Genomic DNA, 18,568 nt, shown 5'->3' on the forward strand with positions numbered 1-18,568 from the left:
ATTATAATGAGTCGCCTAGGGCGCTCGACAGCAGGAGAATTGTGATTGCTTGTGGTCAAGCTAATTTAGAATACAGACGAAAAACAACAACACTCATAGCATAAAATATGTTTCTAGTAATTTATGTTCATGCAACAATATACTCTTATGCGGAATCTGCATACGTGTACGGTGTTTAAAGACGTCACTTTCAATTTCGCGTTCATTTACCTGTACCAGCGTTCCTTTGACTGCTCACAACGCTTCAGCTATCTCAACTTTTGTTGTTGTTTTCAACGTTATGGGGTGTTCCTTGTAGTAAGCGAATGTAATATGGCGTTGCGATTGTTCAGCTATTTGCTATTGTTGTTTTACATATGAGTTCGCGTCAAAATTTCGCCTTTCGCCGCAAATTCACACATTCCATACAAGCCATTTTAAATCCTGTTACACTTTTTGTAACGTTTCATGGGTTCTGGCGTGCGATCCTTGTGCGTAGAGTGCCAGTCAAGCGTTAAAGTTAAGTGTGAAAGTCGAGTGGTCGGACTGTCTGCACTTTGGAGTTTTGTATTTCCTATTTTTGTAACCTAAACCATGTGAGCCAAGTGGTCGGATGAGGTAACTATGAAACTAGATACATGCAAATGGAGTTTTTGATTTTCACAATTGTTGTTAAAAATCAAAATGATGCATAACGAACTATCATAAAAGCATACCTTCATGATTTTCATGACACTTCTTTCATCTCAGCTATATCTATCAGAATTATTTTTCACGTCACTGAGTAAAATGTTGGGCATGATACGTGGACTAACCGAAAATTTATGAAAAATTTGTTTTAATATTTAAAAGAAGCTATGCTATCTCTCATAATATATTCCCAATACAAATATTCCGAGTAAAGATATTTTTATGGTCTATCATTTATTCCCATTTTAAAACAATGATCAAAGCATAGGGAGAACGCAAAATATCTGACTGTTTCATTTTGTAACTCTCATTCTATTAGACGCTTATAATGTGTGCCAGAGTGACGTCAGAAAAGTAGCTTTTATTTTGAAATCCGTATCTACTTAGGTCGGATCATGGTCCTAACTAATTGCTCGTAAGAGATACAAGATCCCGCAGCCACCAGTCCCGCAGATGGGAAGCATCCGCCTGTAACCTGCGAATACAGTGAATTGAAGCCCAATATCGAGGAGAGAGCAAAACAGCAATAATTGCCTCGTACTGCTGAAGAGGTGCCTTTGGCAAAAGGTGGGGTAGTTCTCAGGCTCTATGACACTTAGCCCATTGTGTATATGTGTGTGGCCGGAAGGGAAATGAACACATATCTGAACATTCGGAAATCATCACACTCTTTTACTTTAAACCGTATCTTTTAGATCATGAAATAACCAAACCAAACCCTGGCAGCTTTTTCTCTGCCCACATATCTGCAAACGAATTATGGGCCGTTGAGGGAGACAGGCATTTAGCCTCGATGCTCCCCTCTCCTCGTGTGATCCACTACTGGCCAACTGGGTCAAAGATCAATCATGATCCTAGTTGTGAGGGTGCTAACAGGACATTGCTCTACCGGGGTCCGTGTTGTATGGTTGAAAAGCTGTCAAACCAAACTTAACCGAACCTGTACTCAGCTTACTTAGCTGCCGAAATATGTACGTTTTCTAAAATCTATTATGATCAAGAGATTTAAAAACTATTATTATATGTAAAGGGTGATTTTTTAAGAGCTTGATAACTTTAAAAAAAAAAAACGCATAAAATTTGCAAAATCTCATCGGTTCTTTATTTGAAACGTTAGATTGGTTCATGACATTTACTTTTTGAAGATAATTTCATTTAAATGTTGACCGCGGCTGCGTCTTAGGTGGTCCATTCGGAAAGTCCAATTTTGGGCAACTTTTTCGAGCATTTCGGCCGGAATAGCCCGAATTTCTTCGGAAATGTTGTCTTCCAAAGCTGGAATAGTTGCTGGCTTATTTCTGTAGACTTTAGACTTGACGTAGCCCCACAAAAAATAGTCTAAAGGCGTTAAATCGCATGATCTTGGTGGCCAACTTACGGGTCCATTTCTTGAGATGAATTGTTGTCCGAAGTTTTCCCTCAAAATGGCCATAGAATCGCGAGCTGTGTGGCATGTAGCGCCATCTTGTTGAAACCACATGTCAACCAAGTTCAGTTCTTCCATTTTTGGCAACAAAAAGTTTGTTAGCATCGAACGATAGCGATCGCCATTCACCGTAACGTTGCGTCCAACAGCATCTTTGAAAAAATACGGTCCAATGATTCCACCAGCGTACAAACCACACCAAACAGTGCATTTTTCGGGATGCATGGGCAGTTCTTGAACGGCTTCTGGTTGCTCTTCACCCCAAATGCGGCAATTTTGCTTATTTACGTAGCCATTCAACCAGAAATGAGCCTCATCGCTGAACAAAACACGCGCGCGAAACACATTTCGAACCGAACACTGATTTTGGTAATAAAATTCAATGATTTGCAAGCGTTGCTCGTTAGTAAGTCTATTCATGATGAAATGTCAAAGCATACTGAGCATCTTTCTCTTTGACACCATGTCTGAAATCCCACGTGATCTGTCAAATACTAATGCATGAAAATCCTAACCTCAAAAAAATCACCCGATATTATATGTTTTTTTATGCATCTGCTTCATATGTAAGGCTAGTTCAGTAAACGTACTATTTTTGAAATCAAAAATTTAAGTTTTACTTAAAATCGGTGTTATGTTTACATACACATCCCTAGTTTTAGCACGAAATATTAAATTCATTCATGTAATTTCTTAACGGTGTTTTTTATCCACCTTTGTCCTAACAATTACTATTGTACAAGCGCTTATTTTCAATTGCTTCTCGCCCACTCGAGTGCAATTAGTGCTTTTGCTAGTTGCCTGCAATGTGACCTTTGAACTTACAAAATCTTCCAAAATCCCGCTTTCAATTTCGCTGCTATGTTTTCTGTAGTTTTTAAGCAGACTATTTAAGTATGTATGTGTGCGTGTGTAAGTTCTTTCAGAAATTTGCATTGCCTGAAGGCAACGGAAATCTTTTGATTCGAAATGCGTTTGCGGGTTAATTCACCTAAATGTATGCAACGTTTTTAATGTTGCTGATAAGAAACAACCAGAAATTCCCATTCTAAGGAGTTTTTATTGGTTTTTAGCCAAATATGAAAATTTCAATTTATGTAGAATATTCACAATAAAAATGCAGATTAGTGTAAAATGCTCTTTAGGGTTTTACGATAGTTTACTTCTCTTAAGTTTTCTTGTTGAATCAACAATATTATTGAAGAACTTACTTAACTTATTTATTAAGAGAAATACATATCTCAAAAATTAAATATAAAATTTAATTCGTGGATTGCTTTAAAGAATCATATTGAAAGATTTAATCAAATCTGCCACTTTTTAAAAATTTCATTGAAGTTGATAAAATTATTACCATGTTGGTAACGATATATACTACATACTACTATGAGCAAAAAATATTAATACTTTGTTCATAATTTATTCTTCTAAATAGAAATTTCCCTCAAAGTGGTCCCTCTTGGGATGCCAACAATTTTACAATCCTCGAAACAGTTGTTAAAGTCAATTTCCGGAATAGCCTTCACTGCGCGCAGCGATTTAAGTGTAATGTCTTCAATTGACTCAAAACGGTTTCCCCGAGCGGTCGTTTGAATTTGCAGAATAGTCAGATGGAGCTAAATTAGGCATATACGGCGATTGCGGCACAATATATGAAATTTTGGTGAAAAATTAACGAAGAATCTATGCAGTATTGTAACGGTGCATTAACGAGGTGCAGAAACCAAGAGTTGTCTTTTTACGAATAGCTTCGCGCAAACGATGCATAACAATCAAATATATTCCTTGTTGACAGTTTGCCCGGTTGCTTTGACGTATTTTTTTCGGTCCAGGCTCACCTTTGCCACGATATTCGGCCGATTCATCGTCTGTTTCCGGGTGGTAAGCATAAATAGTCCCAAGGCATTGTTTCACAAACGTTAACGCGACGCCCTTTTTCGAAAAAATGTAGTGATTTTGGAACCAATCATTTCGTTTTCATTTTTCTTAGGCCCATATGATATTTTAAAATCGTAAGATCTCTGACGTTGATCATCAGTTGATATTGATGACCGTCTTGGATGTGGCATATTTGAATAATTTGTACCAATCAAAACAATTCCTCGTGCTTTATATATCAACATATATAAGGAATAGCTAAGTTCAACCGAACATTTTATACTCTTGCAACTTGAAAAAATCAAAGGCAGTGAAAAACTTTAAGGCGTAAGCATTTTTATATATACAAATACTATAGAGAACTCATACAATGACAGATACGAGCCGATTTTATCTATTTACCCCAATACACATATTATTAACATGCCACATACTAAACAACCAATCATATAGAGTAAAGTCAGTCGGATGTTCGGAAATCCTAATATTAGTTATATAGGGGCTAGGTCAAGGTTTGGCCCAAATTTAGCTATGTTGATTAAAAAGGTACACTGTTATGAGTTAAATACGCTCTCTGATTTTAATTGAGATAACTCACGTATTGACCAATATAGGCTGTTTAAAGCACCCGGAAGTTCGAAAATCTTTATGTTAGAAAATACGGAGGCTAAACGTAGTATTGGACCGATTCAACCCATTTTTGATACACAGAGTTACAATTGTCAGAAAAGCATTCTTTATGAATTTCAATTATATATCTCGGACATTGACCAATATTTTCGATCAAAAATCAACTGTTAGTACTAGGGTCCAAATATTCGATACCTAGGGACTTGAACAGTTTTTGTTGGATTTAAACATTTTTTGGTTATAAGATGGCATACACTAAAGGCATTATTCGTATGCAGTTTTATCCCGTTATATTAATTGCTTCTTGAGTTGTACATTCGAATGGAAAGAATCAGATTGAATTTAAAATTGTGTTATATGGGAAGTAGGTGTGGTTGTTTGTAGGATTTTATGTATTTTCGTGCTGTGAATAATAAAATGGGAATATGACAGGAATATCACGTACCAAATTTTGCGAAAATCGGTAGATCGGGCCCCGTGATATAGGATTTCCCCAAAAAGTGGGCGGTGCCAGGTCCGTCGTCTAATTTTCACACCGGCTCGCATAAAGCGCTCTCATACCATCTCGGAAGTACAACTTAATATCTCTGGCGTACTTGCGACTTCTTCAAACTGCTGCTGGAGAAAATAATTCGAGCTGCAGAACTTAATCGAGCAGGTACAATCTTTTATAAGAGTGTACAGCTGCTGGCGTATGCCGATGATATTGATAGGTGATAGGACAGGTGCTACTTCGAACTAAGTAGGCAATAGAGAAGCAAAGTCCTCTCTCGACGAACAAAAACCAAATTCTAGTCACTCATAATTTCCGTCCTGCTATATGGTGCAGAGGCTTAGACGATGACAACAACTGATGAGTCGAAGTTGCGAGTTTTCGAGGGAAAAGTTCTGCGAAAGATTTATGGTCCTTTGCGCGTTGGCCACGGTGAACATCGCATTCGATGGAACGATGAGCTGTATGAGATATATGACGACATTGACATTGTTCAGCGAATTAACAGCGGCTACGCTGGCTAGGGCATGTTGTCCGAATGGACGAAAACACTCTAGTTCTGAAAGTATTTGACGCAGTACCCCCAGCGGGGAGCAGAGGAAGAGGAAGAGCTCCACTCCGTTAAAAGGACCAAGTGGAGAAGGACCTGGCTTCGCTTGGAATATCCAATTGGCGCCACTTAGCGAAAAGAAGAAACGACTGGCGCGCTGTTGTTAATTCGGCTATTATCGCGTAAGCGGTGTCTACGCAAGTAAAGAAGAAGAAGACTTAGACTAATTATTGCGCTTTTAGTAGTTTTGAACAGTACCGATATATAGGGAGTGACCGGGGTCATACTTCTTTTTCATTCTTTTTCACATCGTCTGTTGGATTCCTTGTAATATTTGTGTTGGGTGGATTTCGTTACTGTAGTTTTACTGGTTTAGGACATATGTCCATTAAACTTATTAGGGGCCGGGCCGTTCCCACTTATTTTTTTGCCCACAGATGCCACTTGCTACTGCGAAAACCTGTGACAAATTAAAGTTTTATACATTAATTTAGTCCTTAGTTATTGCACTTTATTCCGATTACATCCACCTTCGAACTCATAATTTTCTTTGTACTAAGGAGCCCGCATACACAGTTATATATAAATATGTATGTATATACTGTTCTGCGTGAGCTGAAGTGAAGCTATTTCCGTCAGCCTCTCGAGATATCGATCTGAAATTTTCCACACGTCTTTTGCTTACCAAGAAGCTGTTTATTCGTCTGAGATAAATAGGTAATATCGGACTACTATAGCATTTAACTACCATACAAACTGATCTTTTGATTAACTTCTTGAATGGAAACTTATTTATATTGGGAAGGGTATTCTAGCGACCCAGATTAACGTTTTTTCTTGTTTTGATTAAAATGACTTTTTAATACAAACGAAATATAATAAAATTATCTATTTATTTTTTATAAATATACATTCTTATGTACATAAAAATTTCATATGATATTCGAATTTGGGTAACTAATTTATTTTATATAATTATATAATTTATACATTTGTATATATAATATTATCAATACCACATATTCAACGCTTAGTGCGAGGTTACGTATACGCAACCTCACACCCATCCCCATACAAATTGTTGCTCATACGCCACAGATAAAATAACGTTGACATTAAAGATTATGTTTGTGATTGTTTTACTCATATTGCGATCAAATACTGGTTAAGATACCGCATAAGATTTATAGGTCCGTTAAGGTTTCAAAAACTACATAAAACATCTTTGTTTGAAGTCTGTTTACTAAATTAAAGTAAATATTATAATATAAATGAATAAAAAAAAAGTGTATTATTTGTGATACAAACGATTGTGATTATTTCCAACAGCCATGTGTACGAAATTATGAAAATTATGTATAAGCGACGCTGTACTCTTCATCTTACAAAATTTTACCCATACGCCCCATACAATATGAAATTAAATAAAATTTTAGGATTTCTTTGAAAATGTTAAGCTTGGTGGATTCAATTTTGGTTAGAAGAAAATCTTGATTCCAATAATTCTCGTCCTTGTAGCTACCATAGTTAAGTTCGGAAAATCAGATGCAACTTCCTTAACATTTTGGAATGACAGCCTGTTAGGAAGCTTACCTACCATACTTACTTTACTACTTACCATATCAATCTTTTATTTTATCTACCTTCGATATTTTAAAAATTAAAATGAAAGTTTGCTAGACTCGAGGTCTGAGATATTCAATAAATTTTGTTACCGATAAAAAATTTTTTATATTTAAAGTGAATAACACTGCTGTAAAACTTTCATTACGTGTCGATAATGGATCGTTTAAGATAAATCAGATGTCAATATTTTTCAGCCCTATTCTAATGCCTAAAGAAAATATTTGTATCATTTGTGAGGTTTTGGTTATTTGTGAGCTCACAATTTCCTCAAAAAGTTGTGATGTCTGAGAGCAAATCTAACAATACAAAATCGGTTGGGTTTGTTCTTTTAATATTTTTAAAAAATTTGCAATTATTGTAATATAATGGAAATATAATGGCCCAAAGGCGTTATCTGTTATAAATATACGAATTTTTCTATTACAATATATATGTAACTTACGGTCCTGTACATCTTACTTCTTTCTAAGAATGAATAAAATGACATATTTCTGTTAAAATAATTCGGACAAGATTTTATTTGTAAATACGAGTATGTATGTGTGTATAGATTTATTGCATGTGCAAATGAAATGTTTAAATAATGTAATGCTGCTCCTGAGTTGTTGCTTCACACTTTGAAATTATGAAAATAAATATGATTATTACATATATGTATATGTATGTATGCACCAAATTTAATAGAAGTGCAAAAATACTCACTTTTCTTGGTTGTCCAATTCTTTATTTTGTCTAGTTTGTTTTTGTAAAACCGCTGGTTGTCAATAACGATGGTACAATAGTATCTATCAAAATTAATATCATAACAGTTATCGATAATAAATATTCTAAATATATATTTTTGTAACTGGATATTTATAAAATTATTACTTCTAACAAATTATTTTTTGTCGATTTCTAAAATGTTATCGATATATTCCCAATTGTACAAATCTCTAGTTATCAGTTAATTACCTATAATATTTTACAAAAATTGTGAATAAAACTTACTTTAAAAACCTAGCATATAGCACATATATATGTAAGTAAAGGGTGATCCATTACACGGTTCCAAATTTTTTAAAGAAAAAATACAGAAACTTCAAATTGAATGGTGAATGTTCATTATTATTCGAAAGGATATTCTTTGGCATTTATTTTTTGAACATTTCTCTTTCAAATGTTGGCTGCGCCTTAGATGGTCCATCAGTTGAGTCCAATTTAGACTTTACATATCATCACTCCCATTCGGTCGAATATTGTCCAATAATGAATGCTGGGTCTCAATATGGGTGATGGTGTGGCGAAAAGTACGCTTAGTTGGCCGATTATGATGACCATAAGTTGAGCGAAGCGCACGAAACACATTCTTTGTAGAACGTGATTTTTCGTACTACTTGTAAAATTGAACGATTTGTAAACGTTGTCCAGGCGTAAGTCTCTCCATGGTGAAATGCCAAACAATACTGAACCAAAATAACATAACAGCTTAACACGATTTACAGGTGATCTGTCAAAAAAGGCTATTGAAAAAATTACTTCTACTTGAAACACCCGATATATAAAAGCATTTTTCCTAATGAGTTAATTTCGTTTCACCTAAATCGAACACCCTCATTGGCTCAATTTTCTGAAACCATTCGGTCGGCCGCCAATAATTAAGTAATAAATCCCATATAATTGCTTGAATGGTTCGGCAAACAGTTCAGCTCTCATTTATCATTTACTAGCAATAATTTCTTTGTTTTATACCCGACTATTGCTTTCATGGGCCGTCAGCGTGACTATTCAAAATCCCCTGTAATATTTTAATAAATAAAGCAATGTTGCAAATACATACGCACATACATTTATATACAAAGTGTGATTGCGGTGGTAAACAATTGTTAGATTTAACGCTATCTGCTGGTGTATCTATGATGCTCATATACACATGTATGTGTGTATTTGTGCAGATAAAGCTATGCGCTTGTCATTTGTAACATTGACTCGCCTTATCGGTACTTGCACTTCCTTCCTGCTCTTGCAAAATGGCGAAAATTACCGTTTATGATTGGGAAAGTGTGTGCGTACGTGCAAACATGTGCCTCTGCTGCCACATTTTCTGTCAGTTGCGTCGCTAGTCTCGCCACAGTGTTTTATGAAATTTCTGCTTTGTGCTGATTTCATATTTAATTTTGCGTTCTAACGCTTTGTCAGCAACACAATAAGTTTAATTAATATTTTATTATTATTTTTATTACCCTTTTATTTTGCTTATTGATTTGCTCGTTAAAGCAAATCATATACATGAGGGTAATTTCACTTATAGACATAAATATATATAGCGCAGAAATTTTTTGTTTCAAAGGAGGTGATTTACACATTTAAATTTAGTGTGGTTGTAACTACGCATTATCCACTTTGCCTGAAGCATAGCTGTGAGTTGATGCCAATACTTTTCCCTACTAACTTTCTCAGATTCGCGTAGCAGTTCCTTTATGGTATGAAACCCACCGCTATACAGTGTTCCGTCCCCCCATCCTGAAAGCAGCTGCAGAACGCACAATCTCATCGGTAAGTTCATTCCCGGCACCCGGCACCCGATTGTGACCTGTGCCTTTCGACGTTTTCGAGTAGTCAGTGTACCACTTAATAGTGCTATCGCTTAGTAATATGTTAAGCATAGAGCTACTTCATTCGTCAGCCGTACTGCCGAGGGTAACTTTAAACTTCTTTGTGCAGTTTGCCCCTGGAGACCTTCTTTTGGTAAACTTGAAAATAGTCGTTTTCGGCGGGTCGATATTCACTCCAAACGTACTCCACCATTCCTTTGTCCGACCTGATCTCCATGACAACGGATCCCATTATTGGTTTGTCACCCACGACAGTGCTACATAATGACCCAGTGGCCAATTTGCAATTTGTTGCCATTTTGAGACGAATCTTAGTATCCCCTATAATGATCTCAGCTATCCTAGTGCGCAGCACTGCTTCTAACCATCTGCGTACTGGTTTTACCACATTTATTTTCTGAAGTACTTTTATTAGACTTGCGTGTGACGTATTGTCAAAAGCAGCTTCGATGTCTAAGATTTTGATGTCGTTTCTAAAACTTTCTCTTTATTTTCCAAAAAGAAATTTCTTCGTTTGGCCTTTTAGTTAGCAATGTTTTTACTTTTAAACCAACACAAAATGTTATTTTCAAATTTTCTTCCTTTGTTGAAAGAAATAATTGACATACAAACATACATATAAATATTTTTAAATTATCGATATAATTCTATCAATAGTATTTTCAGTCTTGTGTTTTCTTTCTTATTTTTTAAATTTTATTAACAATCGAGATACTTTAGCAATATCTTCAGAGTTTTATTTTTGCGATTATAACTTATGTAATATCAGAAATCGTATTATTCGACGTTGATAAAAATCGAGAAAACTGTAATTTTTTCAAACAAAACTTTAAATTACGTTTTCTAATTACTTCCTTTGGTGAGTAACGAATACTTCACAAGTTCACTTTTCGTTATCGATAAAAATCGATATTTGGTTGTAGCAAGCTTTTTTCCGAATTGATATTTCTAACTATAGAACAATGGAACTAATATATATTTATGTGGACCTTATTTAAATAGTTTAAACAATAGAATTGTGAATATATGTATATGTGTATAATCCTCCTATTTTTATCCTCCTACGAGTCCCAGTCTATAAAAAGCTTCAAACAAAGTAATTTAAAAGTGCACGCATTTAAACATTTGTACTAAACGATAGCAAAGTTTGTAGGCAAAATCGAAAATTTCCGCGCAGATGCACACACACACACACGCAATGCATATACAATTCAGAGAAACACCGTTACTTCCTTGCGAGTTGAAGCGCGTCGTGCAACCAATGAAATGTGAACTTTCCCAACTTTGATCAGAAGAGAAAAGAACAAAAGCCAAAAACAAAAAGTAAAAGGGATGTAGTAAAAATTATTTTTTTTCGTATTTTACATATCGCATGCGTCTGTAAGTAAGTGCGTTTGGATGTAACTTGCTAACACAAGGCAATCAAACGGTTTCGTACTCGTAGAAATCGCATGAAATATTCATTATTCTATATCTTTGAGTGGAGTGTTGGCCTTGCTGGCAGCCAGCGTGCTTGAGTTCAAGCTTTAGATGTGTTGTTGCATTAGCCAGTTTGGCTTAACTCAACGCTATGCAGCCAACAATCTGGCAAGTCTGTGGGCCTACAGTCCACATATGTAAATTCTATATTAAAACACGGACACCTACGTTCTCACTCAAACATACATACATATGTACAAAACATATATGCATATATTATATAACATATGTAGTGACGCAAATGCTAATGTAAATGAGTGAAGAGTTAGCTGGCTGGTCGATCAGCTTTAAAAAGTTGTCAGCGTTATTTCTGTTTTGTTGTTGTTGGATTTCCATATTATTTCAGCTGATGCTGTGGACACTAACGCAGTTGCTAGAAGCACTTTTGAGAGTGATAGTGGGCATTAACTATTTCCATTTTTATTTTGAATATACTAAATTATAAGGGGTATTCTCTTGCTCTTGCGAAACCCGGTGCACGGTGCAAGCATTGCAGATTTACAACGCACAACAACAAACACACGCAGAAAACTATTTGCAAGGGCTGTGAAATATGTCAGACCAAAACCCATGTATATTAGCGTGCAATGTCACGCAAAAATAAAATTGCAACCCTGTTGTAGTTGGCATTTTACATAAAGACATATTACGTCGTTAAATTGTTGAGAAAGGTAAATTTTAATTATATTTTATAATTTCTATATAAATTCTAAAGTTTCGTTACAGTTTTTTTTGTTAAAAATGTATGCAGAAGGTGCGCCAATTCACAATAGCCATGCACAATAGTCATTTACAATAAATTGACTGAATCAGTCGGTCATATACCACTAGATTCTGCAATGGGTGCTCTCGTACCCTTGTATATTTCGGTGTAGTATTCTTGCAATCTGCAATCTTGCAAGAGCAAGAGAATACCCCTATATTTATAACAAATAAGGAGAATTAAGTTCGGGTGCAACCAAACATTTTATACTTTTGCAACTAGCAGTAATCAAAGCTAGAGAAACACCTTAAGGTGTAAAATGACAACCAGAGCATCAGAATCTAAGCAGTTTTGTAATTTTATACATACACTAGCGGCCCGGTACGTACTTCGCTATGTATAAAGTGAAATAATAATAAAATTTTATTTTAACATCAAATTCATTTATTCAAACAAAAAATGTTTTATTAATTGAAATGGCATATCAGTTGAAATCACAGGGAAAAGCGGTATCAAAAAAAAAAAAACAATTGTTTCACTGCCAACAGAGCAGCCAAAAAATGTCATTTGAAATGTCAAATTGTACTGCTAAACATGACTCAAACAAAGCTTCGATGTTTGAGATGTCCCAAGAATTATTGAATACAATAGTTCGGGTGGAGTTTTTAATGTTGGCAATCTCACTTTGCTATTGGCACAACAAATCCCGGACGTATTCCCTTGAAAGTTAACCAAATCACAGTGTGGGCGAATTACGGACATCAATCCAATGTATGCATACATACTATAACTAATCTGACTGTTGTAATTAAAAGCAGCGCACGTCATTTCAGCCAAAATAGCACCGTGATCGTGATCACCGAGCAGTTTAGGTACATGTAGAGGGTCGACAGATTTATTTCATGCCGTTTGACCGATTTTGTGCAAACTTCACATAAACCATCTACTAAATAGTCAGAACAGATTTGGTTTGGATAGGAAAGCCCGTTCTTAAGTTATAAAATTAACACGAAAAGTTCCATTGCTTTTTATATACTATATATAGATATACTATATATAACTCATACACTGACCGACATATTCGGCATTTCCTCGATTTCATTAAGGTACCTCACATACAATCACCAATCCTATGGAGTAAAGTCAGCCGTTCGAAAATCTTTATATTAAGTATATGGCGGCTCAGGGAAGTATTGACCCTATTCAGCTCATTTTTGATACACAGAGTTTCTATTGCGAGGAAAGAATTCTTTCTGAATTTCAATTATATATCTCATACATGAACCGATATTTTCTGGTAAATTTTTACTCATGTTACAACTTGTCCGGCGGACAAACAGACAGTCACCTCGATTTCAACTTTTCTCACCATCCTGATCATTTATATGTATATATATACAGACTTTATATTGATGATACTAAACTTTTGAATCAGGGGTTTGGAGTTAATCTATATATCCTTTCTTAACATATAGATATTTAGTAAATTTGTAATTACAAGGCGATGAACTTAGTGGCCGTCCAAAAGAAGCTGTTACAAATTAAAACTGAAAACATTTCACAAATTGAGTTTGGATGACCTTAAAATGAAGTTAATCGCGAAAGCTAACACTGTAAAGGTATGATATGATCATGTTGGACCATTAAATTAACGTCAATGACAAGTATGACTCGCTTGCTGTTTACTTTCGGGCTCATACGAGTAAAACCACGATTTTTTCCCAGTCACGCTGTCATAAACGTGTTTCGAAGAACCGCTGTACTGTGACACCAATTGTAACACATTTTTTTGCTGTCAAATGTTCATACTCACGCTAAGTCGCATGATCTTGCAATATCAGTTTGCGGAAAGTATCATCTACTGATTTTGAACTACTTTCACGAAATTTGATTTGAAGTGATCTACAACCTCGATTGAATTTACCATATTATCGATAAACTCGGGTCCTTTGTGTGAGCTTCACCACAGCACAAAAGATTCAACTTCACTAGAAAGTTGTGAGTTATCAGATTCCAACACTAAGGTTCCCGAAATATATCTACGTATATTTATAATAAGTATATAATTCAAGAATATACAGTAAAGATTTGACAGAAAAAAATAAATATTTATCGCGATCTCCTTCCACTGCTGCAGCGATTCCGGCTTTCTTCAGGAATGAAACCTAAAACATCATTCTCCACTAGAAGACTTTGTCCATACTATCCTTAAAAAAATTAAGTTTTACTAAAAATTTTGGTAGTTTTTGGCCGATTTTAGATCAGATCGAAAACTAATAGGTCATTATATGGAGTACTATGTATAGAAGTTGCAGGAAAAGGACATTTGATAGTAGTCGGGTCATTTGTCTCCGCGTAATAGCTCAATCTTATTTGAAAGAAAAAATGTTTTGTGAAAAACATGTTTAAGCTTTAAAGATAAACTAATAAGCTGAATAAACTGATTAACCTGAGCGGCTAATATATAGTAGAATAAAAGGTTTGAACTAAGAACACTTATTCGAACATATATAAATATTATTTTTTTTTTAAATCTCAATATCTAATACCTCACAATATGTAGGCATTGAATGCTACAGCGCATGCTCGTGGAAATTCATTCATAGTTTCAAAAGCACAAAGCAACAACTAAACATTGTCATTTAACAGTTTGAAATATGTATGTAGTAACTCAGACTCCATCGGCAACAACCAATTCGTTGTAGCTTTTATATGCAAGTAGAGACTATGTATGTAATTTTCCTTTTCAACAGGTGCCAACAGCCAAATACATACGTACGCACAGCTACATACACTTTTGAGCATCGAATGTAAATGCTAGATACCTAGCATGCGAGAGTTGCTAACAATGTTGCATGGTTTTAGGCGTTAGTAGCTTGTTTAATGCAAGGTTTTATGCCACATAAAGCCAATTGTTGATGCTACAACAACAATGCCAATAAGCGGCACCATAAAACTGCCGCACCACAGTTAAAGAACTCATTACAATGGCGCAGTATATTAAATATGGTGTAGTTGTAACTTCTCTACGCTATTCCATTCGCATATATATATATGTATATACATATATACACATCGGCTATATCTATCGTATCACCATTCGTGCATCCGTCGTTGTCTCTTTCAACGCCGATTCATCGGTGTCCATTCGCGTTTGTGCGCGTCAACGCGACCGTCTAGCGGCGAACGCGCGCATACACAAACACAACAACAGCCACACACCGACACCATTTGGCTACCACTCACCAGTCGCACAATCAACGCATTCAGTGCATTCGACGCGTCTTCGTTGCCACCTCGGCTACCGCGGCTACCATCGCTGTCGTCGGCGCTCTGTGTGGCTCGCTGATTTGCCCTATTCGCCACAGATATTTAACATCCTGTTCCGTTTGATCTGGCATTCAGTTGTTGCATACTCGTCAGCGTATTCACATTAGCGCTGCCAAAAAAGCGGGCGGACAAAAAATTTTAAATAAAATCTAATGTGGCAAAAGAAAAAGCAACATTGTTAAAAAGTCAACCAAACGGTTTTGAGTTTCGAAATTTTTGAATTTGAATTTTGCTTTAAAGAGAGATAAAAAGTCAAATTTAATCAAATTACTGTAGTTTTGTGTATGTGCAAAAAAAAAGTTAATAACTTGAGTAAAGTCAAAATTGTGAAGAATTCAAAACTGAGCTTTTTTTACATATTTTAAGTGCGCACAATAAAACTGTAAAAAAATTCTCGAAGACTTCCGCAGTTTGTTCTCAGGTACGTGTTCAAGAGTTTTTAGTTGATTTGGGCATTTCAAAATTTACAATGTTTTACTTTATTAATTTTAATAAATGTTTAACAAGGACTAATTCTGTTTTTTTTTTTATATATTGCTAATCAAACTTCAACTTATTTTTTTATATATGTACATATGTATAATGCATTTTAACGAACCAAATATGAACAATTTTGGTCACAAGTCTTTGTAATTTTTTCGCTGGAGACATTATTGTATCAATGCAAAAGATTTCTGGCTTCTCGGCAAAAAACTGCGAAAAGTAATTTTCACAGGCTTTTCTTGAAGCCAACTTTACTCATGGCTTCCTTTCCAATCCCACCAAACACTCTGCATAACCTTTCGTGGCACCAATCCTGGCTTTACGATCATCCGTTTAGATTCACCACGCTTGAACCATGATCTTTTTCGCACATTATTGTCGTATTTGATCTACGGTTCTTGTCAATCTTTTTCAAATTTCCAGAACGGAAGCGAGCGAACCATTGTTGTACTATACGAACTGATACAGCATCTTTACAAATTTTATTGGTGGCTTGCGTGGCATTCCTCCCTTTTTTATACAAAAATTAAAAAAATATTGCGAATTTCTTCATTTTTTCACTTATTTTTAAACAACTGTAATTTTTTTTAATTTCCCTGAACTTATTTTTTCGGGTTAAATGAAGCTAAACTCTCACCTTTCCAACGCTAAATGGTATGACACAACGGGATTGGTAGTATTGGAGATATACAACTTCAACGACATCTATTGACAAAATACGAAAATACTTTGTCAACTACAAATATTTTTATTCAAAACCAAAAAATAAATGATATTCTACATAAGAAAAATTTTACCATTAAAACTTATGAAACAATAGAAAATTATATATGTATGTATGTAAATAGAAAATATTTGAACAATCTCCCTGAACTTAGTTTAAGGAAGAGAACTTCGGTAATTTTTGACGACTGAAAAAATTTAATTTTATTTTAAGGGTCTGTCTGTCCGTCCGTCCGTCCGTACTTGAGTATAAACTGATATATCTCGATGAAACTTGGTGTGTGGGTTCTTTAGTACAAAGAAAAGTTCGAGTTCGTCGATAATCGGACCCCTGCCACGCCTACTAATCACCCTTAACCGAAAACATATAAAGTGCCATAATTAAGCATGAAATTAAGATATAAAACTGTAATTTGGTACAGAGGATCGCTGTAGCGTGGCCCCGCCCACTAACAAGTTTAAAGTGCATATCACCTAAACAACTTAAGCTAAAATATCTAAATTTGCTGAGTGCAAATCTTATAAAAATTTCTACCAACAGTGTGAAAATGGATGAAATCAAAGGATAACCCCTGAAATCAGAGGATAACCCCTCTCACTCCCCATATAGCGGTACTGTTAACAACTACTAAAAGCGCAATAAATCAATAATTAAATGCGCCAGTGACATTAGCCGAATAGTATGAGAAAGCTTTATGGGAGACGGCGTAAAAATTTGACGATGGTCGTGGCACCGCCTACTTTTTCGTGAAATCCCATATCTCTTACATTCTTATGTCGCATTGTCAAATGGACGTAACCGGACAACAATAACGCCTACTTCCCAAATAGCACAATTTTAAAACCTACTTGATTCGTCAGTTTCCAGTCCACAAATCAATAAGAAATTAATATAACGGGATAAAACTTTGCACGAATAATGTGTTTAGTGTGAACCACCTTATGACCAACAATTGTTTAAATACAATAAAAATTGTTTAAGCCCGCTACCTATAGTTGACTTTTAATCGAAAATGTTAGTCAAAGTGTGATATATATAACTGAAATTAAGGGATAATCCTTCTTTTATAATGGTATGTTCGTGTGCCAAAAATGGGTCCAATATTTCCCTTAGCTCCCATATACTTAATATACAGATTTTCGAAATTCGGAGTGACTTTGTACCGCATATATCGGCCAATATGTGAGTTATCCCAATTAAAATAAAATAGTGTGTTTTACTCATAACAGTATATATTTGTGTCTAAAAAAGAAAATTTTGAGCGACAACTTGGCCTAACTAATATCAGGATTTTCGAACATCCGACTGACTTTACTCTATATGATTGGTTTTACACCTTAAATATTTCCCTAGCTTTGATTCTTGCAAGTTGCAAGGGTATGAAATGTTCGGTTGCGCCCGAACTTAGCACTTCCTTACTTGTTTAATTTTTGTTTTTTTTTTCGATTCAACAGCAGTTTAATTAAAAATTATTGTGTTTTCAAAAAATGTTTAATGAAAAAGATCTAATATTATTTCTCTTTGTTGTAAAATATTTTTATTCAGTGAAACTGAAAATATAGTATACGACTAAAAATATAGGAAAAATTTCACCTTATAAACTTATGAAATAATTATATATTACATATAAATAGAAAAATATAACAATCAACTCTGTGGTTACTATGAAGAAACAGAATACTTTTACACGTAGCTGAATAAATATTAATCCAATCCTTAAAATCCCAAAAATTTATACAGATTATTTAGCCGAACTAGAGAAGAGAGAATTTCGGGAATTTTTTGACAATTAAAAAAAAAATTATTATTTTTTAAATTTAATTTTATCGGTGCGAAAAATAAAGATTACATATTTTTTGAACAATTAAAAGTAAAACTGCTGCAGTGATTACGGCTTTCTCCTTGGACGAAATCTATAAAAATCTACCCCAAATTTGGAGTTTGTGGCCTGCCAAAATTCGATTTTTGATCATAAAAAGAACC

General features: G+C 34.9%; 1 protein-coding gene across 3 annotated transcripts in view; it reads left to right on the forward strand.

Moving 5' to 3' along the window:
- The first annotated feature begins 15,329 nt into the window (after positions 1–15,329).
- Positions 15,330–18,568, forward strand: part of LOC105223216 (tachykinins) — a 46,383-nt gene continuing 43,144 nt past the window's right edge. The window contains exon 1 of one of the 3 annotated variants that reach the window (XM_049447390.1): positions 15,330–15,799. The gene's annotated coding sequence lies outside the window, so the exon portion shown is untranslated. The remainder of the gene's footprint in view (positions 15,800–18,568) is intronic. The other 2 variants (XM_049447389.1, XM_029549072.2) reach the window with 2 other exon arrangements.

Source organism: Bactrocera dorsalis, chromosome 2, assembly GCF_023373825.1.
Source record: "Bactrocera dorsalis isolate Fly_Bdor chromosome 2, ASM2337382v1, whole genome shotgun sequence".
NCBI classification, from domain to species: Eukaryota; Metazoa; Arthropoda; class Insecta; order Diptera; family Tephritidae; genus Bactrocera; species Bactrocera dorsalis.